We start from the raw sequence: 18,909 nt of genomic DNA, 5'->3' as shown, positions 1-18,909 counted from the left end.
ATAAAACAAGCCAGAAGGTCTGCAATTAAACATAGCTTGGTAAGAGGCATAACATTCGTGTGACTTTAAAACTTTCTCTTAAATAAAGCAGTGATTCAGTAGCATGGGGCCTTACTAGCTAACAAAAAGAATGACATACCACCGTTAGCCATCAGTAATCTTCAACCCTTATGACCATCTCCTGCCACGCTTTCTACATGCCTACATATAAACTAGATCTGATTCCAATTCAATAACACATTGATGTCTCTATACCCATATAGGGGCTCAAACTATGTTTTTGCACATGCATGTTCATATAGAATCTTTCCATAGTATATAGTAGAGCTTTTTAATAGCATTTCCTAAGTAGAGTATCACAACACACCGTACAGCAAGAAACTGTCTCCATACTTAAAAAATAGGCAAGAAACAAACAAAGTTATTAAGGAAGGTTGACTTGGGAGACATGACAGCACTTTCTCTAGATTCTGGCTGAAGAAACAAAGGATACAGAGAGAATGGCTAGTGTGGAAGAGTGAAGTGAGGGGTTTTTCTCCAGAAAATTGTGTGAGAGAGAGGGTTGGGAGATAAAGGTAATATCATTTTTAAATGAGACAGAAAATGTAGTGGAAAAATGCAAAACAAAAAGACAGAGAGGTTAGAAATCTGGGTAGGAAATAACAAAATGAGATTGAATTGGGAAAAATACAAAGTAATATATATGGAGGAGAATAAACCAAAATACAGATTTTCAGCAGGTTGCAGAAATCTGGAAATTAACTCTGAATTTGCAATGCAGCATGCCACCCCCGAGCCACCGAAAAAGAGTCTGTTCAGTGTTGGGCTGTGCATATGACAGGCATCAATCATGTCACAGCACAAGGAAGTGATAGTTCTTCTTTGAGAGAGATCCCTGTGGGTGCTCCACTCCAGGCGATGGTGCATCCCTGCGCCTTTGGTCCGAGAGTTTTAGTAGCAGTGCCTGTACAGGTTGCACATGCACGGTGCCTGCCTCGTGTGCCATTGGCACGTCATCTAGCACGTGTGACCCAGACCCCTCGGTTCCTTCTCAACCTTCCCTGGCCTGAGACAGAGCTCAGCAGTCCCATTAAAAACCTTCATTTCTACTGTTAGGTAAATTAGTGAGTTAGGATAGTTTAGATAGGTTAAGTTTCAGTTCTTAGACTTTTACATCCCTTTCAAAAACAATTTTTTTATTTCTTGTTTCTTTAGTACAACTGGTATTAAGTTAGAGAAATGCCTGGTTCACCAGGATTTAAAAGATGCATGTGCAGAGAGGCAATGCCTGTGTCAGTGGGCACACTCAATGTGTTCGTTGCCTAGGGGAAGCTCACATTCCTCAGAAATGTGCCCATTGTAACAAACTGGGTGAGGGCACACAGAGATAGAGACCTGAAGCTGAAACTCATTTTGATGGAAAAGTCATTAAGACCAGCCTCCAATCCAGGGCAGGAAACCTCTTCCTGGCCAGTCTTTTCACCACCACCGTCTCCAAATACCAAAAAATCCACACAAAAATCCTCTTCGCCTGAGAGAAAACAGACCAGCAGAAAACAGTCCCCGACCAAATTGCTCTCATCTGTGCTAGCAGCACTGTGGCTCAACACTTACGACACACTGGGCATGTCTGGCACCGCCTGTGCGTCGGCTACCGTCGGAACCTAATGCTCCAGTGTGGAGTCTAAGGGCTCTGAGCAGGGGTGAAAGTAACTTAAAGAACTTAATGGTACGCTGGAGTCCTGAGCAGGGCGTGGTCTCAACCAAAAGATTAAAAGGCCCTGGGACTCCCACTGTGGCTGGGAGCACCAGGGCCTTTAAATCACCCCAGAGCTACCAGCTGCAGAGGTGGCTGGGAGCCCCAGTGCTTGGGGAGAATTAAAGGGCCCGGGGCTCCAGCCACCGCAGATCTCTGGGCCCTTTAAATCACTGTGGAGCCCTGCTGCCACTACCTTGGGGTGGCAGGGCTCAGGCTGGGGTAGCGGCAGCAGGGCTCCGGAGGCGATTTAAAGGGCCGCTATGGGGAGTCCCAGGCCCTTTAAATCACCTCCAGAGCCCTGCCACCCTGGGCCCTTTAAATTATCGCCAGAGAAGCCAGTCGAGTCCAGTCCTGACACTGTACCATACCATACCAGCTAACTTTCACCTCTGGCTCTTAGCCACCCATCTCCACCACAGCACCAACAGTACTAAAGGAGTCTGCACTGACAACCGCCCCAATTACAATGCCACAGCCCAATACTGCTAGTGTAACAACACCAACACAGACTGCACCGGCTCTGCACACTGCACTTGCAATACAATTGGCTCCTCATTGTTTGGTACCGAAGCTCTTGGTGCTGCACCACTTTCTGCATCAGAAGGATCTGTTCTCCTGACTCAGTGGCAGCGAAAGCATCACTTCCATGAGACAGGTTCAACATGATAAAGACATTCATACCTATAGCGAGGACAAGCCCACAGATTATAGCCCACACATGCCTCCAACTTCTGAGCCACATGGCAGCATGCACATTTGTGGTGAAACACACATGGTTACATATGCACTGCCTACAAGGATGGCTAGGAACCATATACAGACCAAACAAGCACATATTACACAGACGATTAACAATGCTTCCCAAAGTCAAGGAATCACTAGCCTGCTGGACTCAACCACACAACGTGTTCTCGGGGATCCCATTTAAACAGGATCCTCCATCACAGATGATGATAATGGATGTGTTCCCCGTAGGGTGGGGAGCACACCTGCAACATCACACAATTCAGGGGTTATGGTCCGCAGCAAAGACAATGCTACTCATAAATCTGCTAGAATTCCATGCTGTCCACAATGGCTGCCTCCACTTCCTACAGTTCATAAGGAATCAGAACAGAAAAGTAATGACCAACAACACTGCTTGCATGCTCTACGTAAACAGGCAAGGGGGAGTCCAATCACACTCATTATGCACCAATAAAAAATGTAATTTTGTACTGGTGCGCAACAGAAGTCATGGATTCTCTTTCCTTAGGTGTGTAACTTTCCCTTTCCACCCTGTTCTGTTGAGATAAAGGAATTTCTTTACCGGAGGAAAGATGCTACTATGTGTCATTTCTATAGGGGAGAAAATGTTGGCGGGGGTGGGAGGGAAGGAGAGAGAGAGAGATCTACTATCTTCTGCCTGTGTAGGAGACTGTGAAGATTCTGTTGCCACTTGTCATTTCCTTCCTTCCCATTCAGGGTGGACCTTTTCAAAATGTTGCCATTAGAATAGAAATACTGTACTCTACTCCTCTAGGGTGATGAAACAGGGTTTTGTCTAAAAATGCCGATTTGTTGAGCCTGAAATGTTTTGCACAAACATATCAGGTTCAATGAACATTCAATGAATCAGGCAGTGCTCCAGCAGAAACCTTCCTGCTTTCCTGCCAGCTCACCTGGTGGGCTGCTGGGGACCCCAGGGTTCTAGGGTCTGTGACTCCAAGGTAGACCCATCTCATGGGCTGTCCCAGTGCCAGGAAGCTCAAGGCATCTAGGATCAGCAGCTCCAATGTGTGGACAGACTGGGACCCTGGCTTTTCAGGTTTCACGGTTCTGGGGCAGTTGTGCCACACAGATTGCCTCTGAGCTGGGAACCCTTGGGCTTCTAGGGTCCCTGGCTCAGCGATAGCCCTTCTACACGGAGGGCTTCTAGACTCCTGGGCTGCATGACACCAGGGGCCTGCTGAGTCAGCTACTCGCTGAGTCAGCTACTCCAAGAGTCAGGCAGCCCAGGGAGCCAGCTGGCCAAGGAATAATCCATATGGAAGAGCTGCCTTGAGTTGTGGCCCCTCAAAGCCCTAGCAACTGCTATCTGAAATTGACATGATTCTTGTCAGTTTCATTGCTGCTATTAAGTAATGGGCAGCAGTGAAACTGGCAAGTATCATGTTAATTTCAGAGTCCCAGGAAGCACATTTCATTTTGGAAACACCACGTTGGTGTTTCTGAAATCCCATTTTAAAAATTTCCAGTTTGCAATAAATATTTTTTTCTGCATTCGAATAAACCCAAATTTTGAAACACTAAAATTTCCTGTGAACCAGAAATTCTGCGTTTAGGCCAGCTCTAGCTGCCTCTAAGTGGATCTGTGTTGAAACAAGTTTACTTCTGAGAAGAGAAGGTGACATGATTCCTCAAATCCAGGGATATCAAGGTGGTGGGAGAGTTGCTTCCTCATCGCATTATTGAGTTAGGCTTCATTCCCTGGAGTCTCTCCGCACCCAGAAATAGCTAAGAAGTAGCTAAAGATTAGACTTATAATGGAAAGCAAGCTTCAGTCTTAAATATCAAAAGTCTTCTTACTCTTGTTCGCTACTGCTAGTGGGGACAGCCAAAGCATGGCTATCACATGGTCATAAGAAAATAGTTGGTCAGCTCTAACAAATTATTTCAAATGTAGGGTAAATGACCTTTGTAGTAACATACTGTAGGCCCTTCAATTGCTAATGGTCCAGGAGGAAGTTTACATCTTAACTTTCATAAAGTTTGAATTCCCAAATGTATGATGAAATCATTATCACAATATTGATGTCTGAAGTGAGCAGGAGATCTCTTATCTTGAATCCACTATGAAGAACAGCCATTTTGCTAGTTTGCTATTTCTTATTGTTTGACCTTAATATATGACAGGACTTTGCCCTTTACCTGCCTCCAGATGTTTCTTTTCTAGTACCTTCACAAATATTCATACACATGTTTACCCGCCAACCCAAGCTGCATTTCATGCAAATATTTATCAACTGCTGTTTGGATAAAAAGCAAAGGGAGCTAGCCCATTTGGGCCTGCTTATGTTCTCCATAAATTCTAAGGCATGAGTTGTCCAGTTATCTGTCTTGTTTTTACAACACAGATACTGCTAAGCTGTTCTTTTCTGTTCACTAGGAACTTGGAATTTATATGCATAATTTCACCATTTGTGCCCTAATTAATCTTTTTAACAAGTTAAAAACAAATCTTTTCCCAAATCTGCCTGTGTCTCAGCTGTGGACTCTGATACCATGCCAGAGTGCCTCCCAGATTTTGACAGATAAAACCATGGCTTTGCTTCCATTACCTAAACCAGAACACCAAAATTCTGCCAACTGCTAACATAAATGTTGGTTTAAAAAAAATTAATATCCCATAAAAAACACACACATATTCATTGTGTAAAACTTGGAAGACTGCAGAGGTTTACTTGCTCTGTGGAAGTAATAAGTAATGTACCTTAATGTTTTGGGAAGATTTTTAAATCTATTTTGTGTCCCCCTTCAAACCTCTTCTATATCCCACTAAGAGGCAGGTTAGGTTTCAGTGAGTTCTGCTTGACTGGAGTAAGAAGAGTCTAGAGGCTGAAAAATGTGGGGAAATCTGGACTCAGACCAGTTTCTCTTTGTCCATCTGTTCCGTCTTTCTCCTCATCATTTCCAGATGTTTAAAAATACTTCTTCAAAATTTTGATATAACTCTTCATTTCCTCTTCTCCACCCTTCTCAACCATCAAACTCTGCTTGTCCTTCCTATTGTCAGCCTGCTGCCTTTTATGATACTATGGGGATTTTATAAATCCTTTGACTTCCCTGATCCCTCTCAAGTCCTCCAGCTGCAAGTAAATCAGTCTAGGTTTTCTGCCCCTATCCTTTTGTTCCTTCATCCCTACTTTTTCCTCTGCTTCTGTCAGTGCTGCATGATTTGTGTCATTGCTTCACATAGGCTTACTGACCTCAGACTGAGAGGATAAAACAGCAGAGGCAAGACTGAGTGATTGGTTTGATTTTTCATCCCATGTTCCAAGGACTTTCTTTTTATGTGGGTGGCTCTACAGGAGAGGTGGACTGTATAACCTGAGCTTGCTCCAGGACTATGTTCTCATGTCCTTCAACCCTATGAGTGGGCTTCTAATTGATTAGAAAGGGTAATATACTGCAGGTTGTAGGAGGAGCAGCAGATTGGGAGTAGATGTGCAAGATGGAACGCTGGCTGATTTTCAGACACTTTGGAGCAAGCTGATGTGACCAAACTGACACTTGTCCCCACTCTTTTCCTGTCAAAAATTTTATATAGAGAGAGATCTTCTTGGTAAAAAAAAAGTCAACACAAGCACAGTACAGAACTTGTATTTTTTTTTAAATCTTGCCACTTGGCATCATTACCTGAATGTTATGAAGGTTAGATATGAAAAAATAACCCTAGTAGAAAAAAAAAGTTGATACGTAATAATGTTGATACGTAATAATGATCTGTGTTCATATACTGCATGAGGGGGACATGCAGATGGACAGGAATCCTCTGTCTGCATACTGCATATGAGGGGATAGTGCATGGACAGGAATTTTTTCTCTGTCTGTGGACCAGACACAAGGACAGTGTGGATGGATAGGAATTTTCTGTCTGTGGACCACACACAGGGATGGTGTGGACAGACAGGAATTTTATGTCTGTGTGTTTGTATGTTGCATATGGGGCAGTGCTGTTTTTAGCTGATGCCAGACCTCGCAAGTTGCTGTACAAAGAAAATTCCTAACATTAATATAATTTAGTGTAGCAAAACTTCTCCTCCTGCTTAGGAAGACAGTTTATTGTACTTCTCCCTCCAGTAATTATCATAAAGGCTGAAAGTGAGGCAGAGAGAGAGAAGGCTGAAATTATACTTTTTTTGGTTTTTTTGCAGCCAACTTTGAAAATCTGTCAGAACTAAATCACAAGCACAAAGTTTTTAAATAATGTTGCTATCAATGCTGTTTATATCTTACAGACAGACACACATTTATACACACACAGCTGGGCTCTGGGCTATTGCAGACGTCCTATGTTGAGATGACATTGAGCAGTTCACATCACTTTAGAATCTAGGAATTTGTGTCTATTGGCAACTTGTCTTCGCCAAGAACAGCTCATCGAGGAGGGTATACTACTCTCTACGGACTCTTTGAAGCTGCAGGCAAAGGCTATTGAAGTGCTGGGTCATATAACAACAAAAATGTGAGGCTAAAAATGTTCTAGTGAAAACCTGGGGGGACTGGGGGTAATAGCTTACTGAAACTCACTAATGTTTAATGCCATATAAACGCATAAAATCTAAGGTTCCTCTCAGGCTGAGGAAAGATCCTTGTTGTTTATTATAGAGGCACTGTCAAACTAGCATATGTTTTGAAACTTTCTAACGATATCAACTAATGCTGCTCTGTGTAAGGGTCTGTGAGCAATCCACATATAGCAGGGGGGCACAACTTGCTTAGAAAATTCCATTCTGAACTGAAACTTCTGTAAAATCAAAGACAAGAAGAACAGTTGGTTAAAAAATGAAATGTGTTGATGTTAGAGTGCTGTAATGATTACAGTCTTGATTGTGTTATAGATTCCATGCTTTTGCAATGCAAACGATTCTTCTCTAACACCTTTCCCACGCTGCTTTTCATTCTAACACTCTCCTGATGTCATTGGGTAATCCATAAAAAGCAAGTATGTCTTAAGTCTGATTTTTAAAACTACAGGGAACAGCTTTTTTCAGTACCTAACTAGGGTGAGAGTTCCAAACATAAACATGGTCATAGATTGTTTTCCTTTATTAACCATTAATATATTGCTAACTATTTTATTCATATTGAGTGTTAATGCAGACTCATAACTATAGTTACAACAAAGGTCTGTGATGACTTTACAATTTTGTAAATACTGCTTACTGTAAGAGCACACAGACAGCTGAACTGTGTCTTTCAACTTCTGTCTGAGACTTAAAGCTGTACTTCTCACCTTTCCCTTCAGTTGACAAAACACCCCATCTTTTGGATCCAAATTGCTTTCCCTCACTGTTTTTGTTTCTGTAAATTACTAACTCTAGAAAACCCAGATTAGGAAAATGAAATTGAAGAAAACTCCTCACACATCATTAATTTTTCTGTGCTGGTTAGATCTTCTTGCCATATGGCTTTTTGAATCCTTCACTTTTGCTCTTCCACTCTCCTAAAGAAAAGAATAGCCATTCTGACAGTAGCAGATCTTTGAAAGATCTATGGTATAGCAGGTGAAATACTTAGAGAACCAAAGTCTGATAGTCTAAAAGTAACGAAACTTGACCTGATGAGGTACCATAATACTGAAGTGATCAGCCTGAGACCAAGAATAGAAGATGCATCTCCTAGAATCTGTGTGACAAGTAACGGCAATTAATTTAGTATTTTAATACCACTTGATATCTCTTATCTAAATAAACTCTTCTCAGTATTTTACCTGAAGTGGGGTTAATCTCTAGTGGACCATTTAAATAATCCAAGGAAATCCCTGACAAAAATAAACTTCAAAGTGAAGGTAAGGTTGCAAGAAAACGTCAGTAATTTAGGGTTGAGAATCCTTTGAAGAACATTGTAGTCAGTTATCATGTATTCTGCATCTATGGAGTTTCATTCTTGCCAAAAAAAAAAAAAAAATGCGCTCCAGAATTTCACAGACAGGGAGAAACAGTGACTGAGAGATTAAAACTGCCCCATTTATTTTAATAGCTTGAGTTTCAGAGAAACCAGCCTTTGTCTACGCTATCATGAATAACGTAGCTGGAGTCAACGTACTCCTAGGTCAAATTACTGTGGGGTCTACACCACAGGGGGTTGACAGGAGAAAATCTCCCATCAATTTACCTTAATCTTCTCATTGGAGGTAGAGTACAGGGATCGACTGGAGAGTGATCTGCAGTCGATTTAGCAGGCCTTTACTAGACCCGCTAAATCGACTGCCAGTGGATCAATCTCAGAGCGTTGATCCCTGCCCCCAGACAACATTCTGCAGCATCTTAAAAACTGAATATGTGAAGGTGTAAAATAAATGGAATTTAATATAAAAATAATAGAGGGAGCTGTACTGATTACATTCATGTTCATATTTAAATCAGTAAAAATCTCTGTTTGTACCATACCTGAAACAGTTATAGAATTTTTCCATCAGAGTGCCACAAAATCTAAGGACCTTGCAGCAGAGTCCAGCTTGTCGTTGTGTACACTCATCTAGATTATAATTCTCTTTTTTCCCCTCTTAAGACAGGAAATTCAGAGTTACGGTTATACTTTCAAATGTTTGAGTTTCTTGTAAGTATCAAAATTCAGTGAAGATACCCATATTATCTTAACCCCGTATCTCTTCCCATGAAAATGAGAAAGGCAGACTATTTTATCAATTTCTAAAAAAATATTTCATCTTGTCAGCAACCACAAAAACAAGAATATTTCATCCTTAATTCTAGAGTGGTTGTGCCAGTTCTGGCCTTTTTCACAATCCACAGGGGAAAAAATTACTTTGCAAATTCCTGATTGGGCAAATTAGCATAAAGGAGACAATAATTCGATACTCTTCATAAAGGCCTCCCATCTTACAACATGCTGAGGATGCACTGTACTTCACAGGAGGTGATCAGTACTTCATAGCATTAGGTTATATGATTTGATTTGCCAGCCAGTTATCCTAGATGTCACTAGAAAAAGTGCTAACATGTATCCATATTTAAACCTCTTCGGCCTAGATCTTGAAAAACACAGAAAAAGAACAAAAACATCACAGTTAGTAAAGGAATCATCTATGTATGAAACCAGTGTTCTACCATGCACTTTTTTTTATACTCCAGCTTCAAAGAAACGAAGATGGGAGGATTGTATCACTCTATAGCAGGTCTGGATTAAGGCAGTCCAGTGCCTTGGATGCACCATTATGTGGTGCATCTCTAACTCCATCCACACAGCCTTGCCCCTTCATTATGGTGATACCCCCCATCCCCACTATCACTACCTGGAATAGATATGGCAAGGAGGCTCTCCGTTCTTTCCCAGAGAGGCAGCGCTGGCAATAGAAGCAGAGGCCCTCCTTGTCTTGGGGCAGCAGGAATGGGAGCTAGGATCCCTTTTCATTCCTGAAGAGGCAGTAATTTCAGCAGGGAGGCACCTCCAGTACCTATCCACAGCCAGGTCCATCACCTTGAGTGGGCTGGGCTTGTGGCACTGCCCTCCTTCTGCCACACAGTCTTTTCATGGGAAGTGTTGGCCTGGGCCCACCAGAACAATGGGTTTTGGAATTAGCATTCCATTGAGTTGCATAGGGAAGTTCACTCCTCTCAGAGCTATTGTTTAGGCCAAGGGTTCTCAAACTGGGGGTTGGGACCCCTCAGGGCGTTGCAAGGTTATTACATGAGGAGTTGCGAGCTGTCAGCATCCACCCTAAAGCCTGTTTTGCCTTCAGCATTTATAATGGCATTAAATTAAAATCACATTTTTATATATTTATAAGGGGGGCTGCACTCAGAAACTTGCTATGTGAAAAAGGTCACCAGTACAAAAGTTTGAGAACCAGTGGTTTGGGCTGTCTGAGGACTCAGGAGGATGTCCCTGCATTGATACACTCCAGGCATAATCATATACTTTTCTTTGCAATCATAGAGGCTAATTTTTTTAATTATTTTTTTTAATGAAAACTGAGTGGCTAAACCTTAATCCCGTTGTCCTCTGTGGGGACAGAATTAAAGTAGTTGGTTACCTTTGTTTTCAGATGATAGAGGTTTTCTGAAGTGTAACCTTGTCTCTGAAACCCCTGGCTTTTTAATGGCATCTTTTTAACTAATTAAAACATTCTTGTAAGGATTTTATGCTTGTTACTGGTACATATTCACGACTTTGGCTTCACCTCAAAGATATTTGTCCAGAAACCTTAAACCCTGCTTTGTAACATAAGTATAGCGATAACCTAATGACGTTTTATAGAAAGGTTCATTTACAGTCCTATCTTTTATTTTATGTTTCTTTCATTTCTTTTACTCTACCAATAAATTATCCTCTTGTCTAGAAACAAAAATTGAAACTTTTAGCTTGGAGCAGCTACTGGTTAGCATCTCGGAGAGAGAAACTTGAATTCCAACCAGGGGAGAAATACAGCGAGGAGCCTGTTACAGTTTGGGTTTAAGGTCTCTGACATGGCAGCTGCCATCTCCCTTCCCAGTGCCGCAAAATGGCTGGAAGGAACCATAGCTGACATAAGGGGAGCTGTACGTTCTAAAGTGTATTAAGTTTTGTTATAGCCTGCAAATAAACTAATTGCACCCTGGGATAAAGAACAGGAACTCCTTGACACCGAAACCAATATGCTTTTGGATACAGATAGTGGTATTTTTTTGCTCTCAGATGAGATCCCATATTTCCATGGCTCAAAACAGAATACAGAATTTGAGTAAATTGTAAATATTAAACATCCAGTTGACATACAAGACATATATGAGAGGCTGTTCAGCTGAAGATATGTGGCAGTCTGGTCTCCAAGAATATTACTGAATGGCAGTTTCCTTGGAGGAACTTTGGAACAGAATGTCAGAAAATGCAGCATCTATGGCATTGCTATATCTAATACAAGGATAAATTTAGGGACTGTTTCCAAACTGTCACAACTTGAAACAATTTAAAGTATAACAGTTTAAACCAGATTTTGATGCAATACAAAATGTGTAGTGAAGAGATTCATAAGAGAAAATGAATTTACTAAAGACAATCAAATACCACACACCTTTCTTCTATTAAATATTACTCCTAATACTGAACTTACAAAAGCAGGAAAGAATTACCCAGATACTATCAGCAGCATAAGGAAGATTCAGGCAGGCAGGTTAATTGGCATAGATCTTAAGCCATGAACTAATGTGATACAAATTTCTGAACGTGAGTTTACAGTGAAATTGATCTGTAGTTAACGCATTTTATAGGAAGGCTTTCTATACGCTACTAGGCTTCATACAATAAAAGCCCAACATTCAAAACATTAAAATCAATTTAAAAAAAAACGAAACAGACCAAATATCCAACCAGAAAAAACAGGAACCTAATTTAGAATCAAACCCCCCAAACCTTCAATATAAGCCATCCTACCAGCAAAAGGAATCAATTCCCAACTGGTGCAAAAAAATACTGGAGAGGAAACAACAGATGGGAGAGGAAAAACAAGTTGTGGTGAGATTTAGCTGAAAATAATCAAGGCTGGGTCAACTTAAATAAATGTGTTTGCCTGCTTTTAGGGCACCCTATAGCAAGGGACACTGGTATTACCTTTTCTGGTAGATAATTCCACAGTAGAGTAACCTCAGTCCTATCTGTGGCCTGGGATTGGGATCAGACTTGCCCTGGCCAACTAAGGCAGGGGCACAGAGTCAGAGACATTCACTCATGTATTTCAAGCATAGATTATTAAGGCTTTTATATGCTACTTTTAAGAAGGGCAGGTGTAACCAACTATCTCATTCTTATAAGGATTAAATGAGCAACTCATTCTACTTATTGTTACCATCTTCAAATGAGTTACAATAGATGTATTTCAAGGCTTTGTGTGGTATCAGTGATCCTAGACTTATTTAAGCTATAATCATGGGATGCTATATATGTCCTTTTGATCTTGTCTTAAGGCTTTGAATCACAGGCCACACTATTTGTGTAAACCAGCACTGTGGTAAACATTCTCAGACTCCAACCCTTCTTTACAGGTCTCAGAAATAAAGGAAAACACCTTCCTGCCTGGAATCTTTAGATGTGGTGCTGAGATGCCAAAGATACAACATACCTTTCACCCCTCAGGATCATTAGCAATGAACAGGACTGCTGTTTATTTTAGAACAGATGTAACTAAAACACACAACCTTTATTACTTGAAAGCTGGGATTGGGATGATTTGAGCTCTTGTAAAAGAAATGGCTGGAGAAAAAAGGGAGTTAAGTCTCGTTATCGCTGTTTAGTAAGCCAGAGAACTGTAAATGAAGTGTGAGAGAACATATACTAACTTGTTACATTATGGATACTCCATTATGGGGAATCCCAAACTCAAAATCTGGTTTGGGATGACGTTTATATCTCTGGTGCTAGCTTTGCAGAATCCAAACCAGAAACTCACAGTAGACTTTTCAGCAGGCGATCTTGTTAGTAACATGTGCCTTTCCTAAGGCACCAGTATTGCTCCAAGAGGCATCCCTGAACAGAGAAGATTTCAATTCAGTTTTTAAAAGATCAACACATATTATATATACATGTTATATATTGGCCTGGAGATAAGTGAACACCTGAGCTGCAGGAGTACTACATGGTATACCTCCATTTGTTTGAAGTTGAACTTTTCAAACATGTGGCAGCCAAGTTTTTCCAGGAAAAAAATGTGGGCAAATAAGCAGCAATATGGATGAATTAAAACTACATGATAACTGGGCTGACAAAGTATACCACTCGGTTATATAACAAATCTATAACATTATAAGCAGGTGATTGGAAAGTCTTTATCTCAGATATAATCTATGCTCAGTCCTGCATATCTTGGAAAATGCTGGCAGATGAATTGTGCATATGCTGTTTTGCTGAAATAACAAAAACGAAACTTCATGAAGCAAGACAGTTCTGGTAATCCAGTTTAGTGATAACATAGAAGGCTTTTCCCTGGACTCCTGCTGATCACATCAATCTGTTCTTCATTAGCAGTGAGGTCCCTACTGGTTATACTGAACATCCCCAAAAGGCATCTAAACCCAACTAAAGAAGTCCCTTTTTTAAGCCTCACAAATAAAGATGACCTGTCAGAATGTAACCTCTCCATCAGGTTTGGAGAACGTTCTGCAGGATCTTAAATATTTTAAATGCGAGGGTGAAGCATGTAAATCAATTCACTCAGTTCCTTGATCTCTGCAGTAAAATCATGAGGGGACATTAAACAAGGCATCGCACTATATTAAGAAATCATGGGTAGAAAGGTGATTCACACAGGGATTATCTTCTGCTTGTGTCTGCCCCAGTGGATACCAGTAGAGAGATCCTGGGGGCATTTGTATAGGGCATTGCTGTCTCCATGTTGAATACCTGCTGGGACACCCTAGGGGGCATTAACAATCAAAGTGTCCTGATTTTCAGAGATGCTGAACACAACAACTTCTGTTGAAGTTCACCACCTCTGAAAATCAGGCCCTTTTTTGATTGTCTGTGCATTATCTTTGCAGCGGTGAGAAGGAGGATTTATTTACACATTGTTTCTGCATGTCTGTGCATTCAGTGAAACCCTCAACTCTGACTAAAAAAAATGAAGTGAGAGAGCAGCCTGTAGAAGATGACTCCTTTAACTCACTGACAGGCATACTGTCTCCACCACATATCCATTTCTCACAAGTATAGTCATTATATTAACATGATGTAATCTGGGTCTTTTTTAAACTTTACATTAAAGGATTAACAAAGCTTGTTTAGGCTAGTTAGAAGAGCCAGGAACTCCACTAATCAGATGTTTTACCAAAACTGAGAGAATAGTCATTGATGTCATGGTCAGAGAATAGTCATTTTTGCTAGTATGCTTTGTAATGGGAGAATAGATTTTCTGAGTATCCCATCCTGATTCAAGTCTTTTGGGAACCTCTCTGTACATCTGATAAAAATAACTTAGTGCAATATGAATATTAACCAAACCGGCTGAATGCAGACAGTGTGTAGCTTTTATAGCCTTAGTTCTTCTCTTGCTTTCCCTAGTCTCTGAAGGGCCTCTCTGGAGAGAAACCTCGATCTGTCCCTGAAGTTGAAATTTGAGTTCAAAATCTTGCCAGGTAAAGGTGTCTTCCAGGCAATGGGCATCCTTCACAAATATTAAAGAAAGCTATGTGTGGTCATGATCCAGTATAAATTTATTTAATGTAACATTTTATACAAACTGTGCCCTCACATGTAGTATAGAGTTAAATACAGTGTGTATATAGATTTAAATCAGTGGTTTTTAAATTGACCCGTGATGTTCAGTGATCTAACATCTGTCAGTCTTCAGGTCGTGGTAGTTCTGGCTATTTGCTCCCCTGTGTAGGACTCCTGTAGAGTTTCTAAAGTATTTCACCACTAAGTTCCATATTACATCTCTACACTCTGTGCATCTGCTCATATCAGTCTTTTTTGCTAAGGGTTAATTTAACTGTGATAAAATCTGTAGATAGACACCAGAATTTCGAGTGTTAGTGAACACAAAAGGTGAGCAGAAGCAAACTATACAATGACCTGTAGACTTTAAGGCAGGGAGAAATCCCATACTAATAAATGAGAAATCCTGCATCAGGAGAGAGGAAATAACTAACACATTTAAAAGAGGTGTCATCAAACAGCTACATCCATCATGTTTTCTCTTTAATACTTTCCCATTATATGTAACCAACTGGTGTAATTTCAGTGGGAGAGATGTGTCTTTTTTTGAACACCCTACTTAGGTCCCACACTCCTACAGAGAATATCCTGTCTAAAAAAGTAAAGTACAGTATGAAAAGATTTTAGAACCACTAGGTTAACTAAAACAAAAGAACAGACACACAGAAATTAAGAGATACAGGCAAGGAAGAAAAGAGAGATTTTCAGATGAGATTTGAACTGAGAGGGAGAATCGGTGAGGAAGATGGATACTGGATGGCTGTTGCAGGTGTTGAGATGCAGAAGGCATGGTTCTTGTAACTGAAGTGGTGAGATTGTGTGAAAGGGCAGAATAGAGGCCAGTGTTGAGTAAGTGGAGGGAGTAGGGAGGGAAGTAGTGACAAAGTAGCAGATTCATGGAGGCTTTTACAAACAGAGGACAAGATGAGTTAGTGCTGCTGGTATAGCTCATCATAGCAATGGAGGAAATATTTTAAACCAAGCGACAAACCCAATGCTCTTTCCGAAGTCATACTTCAGAGACTGACAGCTGAGAGTCCGTGGAGGCCTGTTGAAGGCTTTGATACCCCTGTCATGTGAAAAAGGATACCATAATTGAGACTTAATTTTTTTGATGGAGAGGATCTTATTTCATATTAATCATTATATAAGAATGTCCTCTGTTGGTTTTCTCTTTTTTTCTTAAGAGATTGGTGGTGCACAGGGAAGGAATCTCTTACCTGAGGAAGCGTGTGGTATATCAGTAAAACATCTGGGACAACTGAAGACACCTAGCATAGTCAGTTTCTAACACAGAAGTGCTGTTTTATATCCATTTTCAGTTTTAACTTTGAGTGGCACATGCACACAGCAGTTACCTTCCCAAAGAAACATAAAGCAAAAACTTCGGTCTAAGGCGCAGCTCTTACGTGTGCACGTTCTGAAAGCTAACCCTGCAGTTTCCCGCCTGAGGCATTCCCAATGCCACAGATGTGTCTGCTTCACTCATTCCCTTCCCACAGGATATAGTGGTTAGACCACTGTGTTCGCAGATTTTTTACAGTGGCGTAAGAATGCTTGCCATGGGGTGTGAGCAGAGGTACACCACAACCCCATAAGGTGAGAAAGGAAGTGACTGTGTAGTAGCCCAATGACATAGCAGTTAAGACTGCAGGATGCTGGAGCTGGGAGGGGGGAAAGTTACTCACATGTTTCCCCATAGTATAGTAAGCTGTTTTTCCTCATAAACACTTCCACCTATGTAAGGCCATGTTCTAGAAATTTCCATCCTGCGTATTCAATAGCTGTAGGAGGGGAACTCAGTACAGTTATTCCAGGTGCTCAGCAGACTCCTAATTAGAAGTCCCCAATTAGCTTTCAGAAGTCCATAGAAGTTTTTAGTTTCCATGCCCAATAGGCAGAGGCTTATAAAAATACTCCTTATTCTTCAGCCCTATGCATGGAGTTGGGAATAGATTTTATCATTCATTATTAACCAAATGACTTTGCTTTGACTGAGTTCTTTAACAAAGAACTTTCATACTTGAAAAAAAAAATCATTTCAAATGGTATCCTACCAGTAAATAGACTTCTGTTATTCTATCTTGATTTTTTTGATAAATTTCAAAAATATTCTCTAATTCTCTAAACACAGTAAGTGCTGTATAATTGCTAAGTTCTAGTAGTTGAATCATTGTGAAAGCCACTTGAAACCAAATCAGTAATGTGTATAATGTCTTCAGTCCCACATCACAGGTTTTGTGAATGAGAGGCTTCTTTTTCCAATGTTTATCTCTGTATAGCCTTCTGTTCCTATGATGGCTCTAAGACAGTTTTTACAAGTGTTAGCCTGCATTGAAACTTGTCAACCATGCAATGCTTCTCAAAGTCATTGCTTTCATTTTGTGCAGCCAATGAGTGCTGCTGTACCGAAATTCATGTTAAGTATATATCAGTTCCCATAATGCATTCTTTCACACATGCTTCCTAGTTCATGTAAGTTAACTGAGAGGCAGTTTTATTTATTTTATGATTTATCAACAATCAAGATCAGATATTTCAAGTGTAATTGATGAGATTCTGATCTGTGCATCTACTTAAAAGGAAATCATTTTAAAAATAATTTAGTCTTAAATATAATAAAAACCGTAACCACAGAGAAAGCTGCCATCTTGACAACTAACTAATTAGTTATTTGTAAAGTGCTGTGAAAGTGCAAATAGTATTAATATTGACTGATGAAGAGTGGGACTGGTAATTCAGATCTTATTTGCCTTACTGGAGAAAACCTTCTGTAAGGTTAAGTTGTTGGTTTTTCAAGTGCAGTTTAGTGGTAACCACTGTTAAATTAACCCAGAATCTAGAATTTAGAACTTGTCTACAACAACTTTGAAAGCCCCTTCTATTCAACATGCAAATGAAATCTAAATTCTCTATCCTAAGAAGGATCATTAAAGTGGCAGCATCTACTGAGAAACTATTCAGTTATGGAGAGAGTGAATCACTAACAGGTATATCTCCAAACAGCTTTGAACATTCATTCAATGTATATTATTATTTAGTAAATCTTTAGCTATGAATGTATAAAGACGTATATAAAACTGTTACTTATCTTCTCTAATGTAGGATTCTCAAACTTTTTCACACTTTGAGGACCACTTTTTAATAGAGCATTAGTCTCAGGGACAACTCCCCTTGCGTTTGCTTGTTGGGATAGTAATGTTAGGTTAGTATTTAATGTATTTTTAACTCTCTCTTAAAGCAGGTCAGCAGCTCGAAACAAAGAGAGCAGGCACCATGTGATACGCCAGCTCTCCTCAGACTACCAGCAAGTGTTCCATGGATCTCTGTGTGAGAACCACTGACTAAATAAATCCCATACAAAACACGTTTACTTTTTCACTATTGCCTCAGCCTTACCTTAAGTGCAATTCAGGAAAGAGGAGCATAGGAATTATCAAACTGGACCAGACTGAGGATACGTCTGCTCCAGTATCGTGTCTCTGGCAGTGGCTAGTACCTGGTCAAGGAAATTTTATCCTGTCTAATCTGACTGTGGGTGGTGGTTTTATTGATATCCATAATATAACATTTTTTATTTTACTAAACCCTGAAGCTCCATATCATGTTGCCATGAGTTCCATATGTGATTTATGCTTTATGTAAAAATTATAAGAAGTAATTCATTTGATCGGTTTTAAAATTTGTTTCCTTTTAATTTCATTGGACATACCTTGTTCTTGTATTATGAAATAGTAACTAGGAGTTCCCAACTGACTTCATGTAATTGCTATTTGATATATCTCTATTATGTTACCTCTAATTCATCTTCCCTCCAAAGTAATTATTTCTCATCTTTATAAACTCTCACATGACAAACTCTCTCTCAATTTTTCTTACCTTTCTTTGGATTTTTTCCATTTCTGCTATGTCCTTTTTGAAAACTGAATTTGAGTATTCAAATGGAGAGTGTACTTTTTCTGGCACGTAGGTTTATATTATGCCATTTATAATATCTTCAGTATTGATTTGTATCCCCTTATTAATATGGCTTCATAGCTTGTTTTCTTTTTGACCAACCCTTCGCATTTAACAGATGTTTTCATTGAGCTGTCCAAATTGATGCCTTTTTCCTTAAGCAGTTTAATCAAGAACTTAATTCCCCTGTACACATTTGCACAGTGCAATCGTTATTAGGTGCAACTCAGAGGATGAGAGAGTTAATTACAAAGTTAATTTAGCTGCACAGTGAAGTGAAGTGG

At 40.1% G+C, this 18,909-nt stretch overlaps 1 protein-coding gene across 8 annotated transcripts in view; it reads left to right on the top strand.

Moving 5' to 3' along the window:
* The window catches only part of ERC1 (ELKS/RAB6-interacting/CAST family member 1), a 593,813-nt gene that overhangs the window by 520,397 nt on the left and 54,507 nt on the right, over window positions 1–18,909 (top strand). The window lies entirely within an intron of this gene.

This window comes from Gopherus evgoodei, chromosome 1 (genome assembly GCF_007399415.2).
Source record: "Gopherus evgoodei ecotype Sinaloan lineage chromosome 1, rGopEvg1_v1.p, whole genome shotgun sequence".
In the NCBI taxonomy this organism is placed as follows: domain Eukaryota; kingdom Metazoa; phylum Chordata; order Testudines; family Testudinidae; genus Gopherus; species Gopherus evgoodei.
Note: the sequence above shows the minus strand (reverse complement) of the source record. Positions and strands in the feature narration are given on the sequence as shown.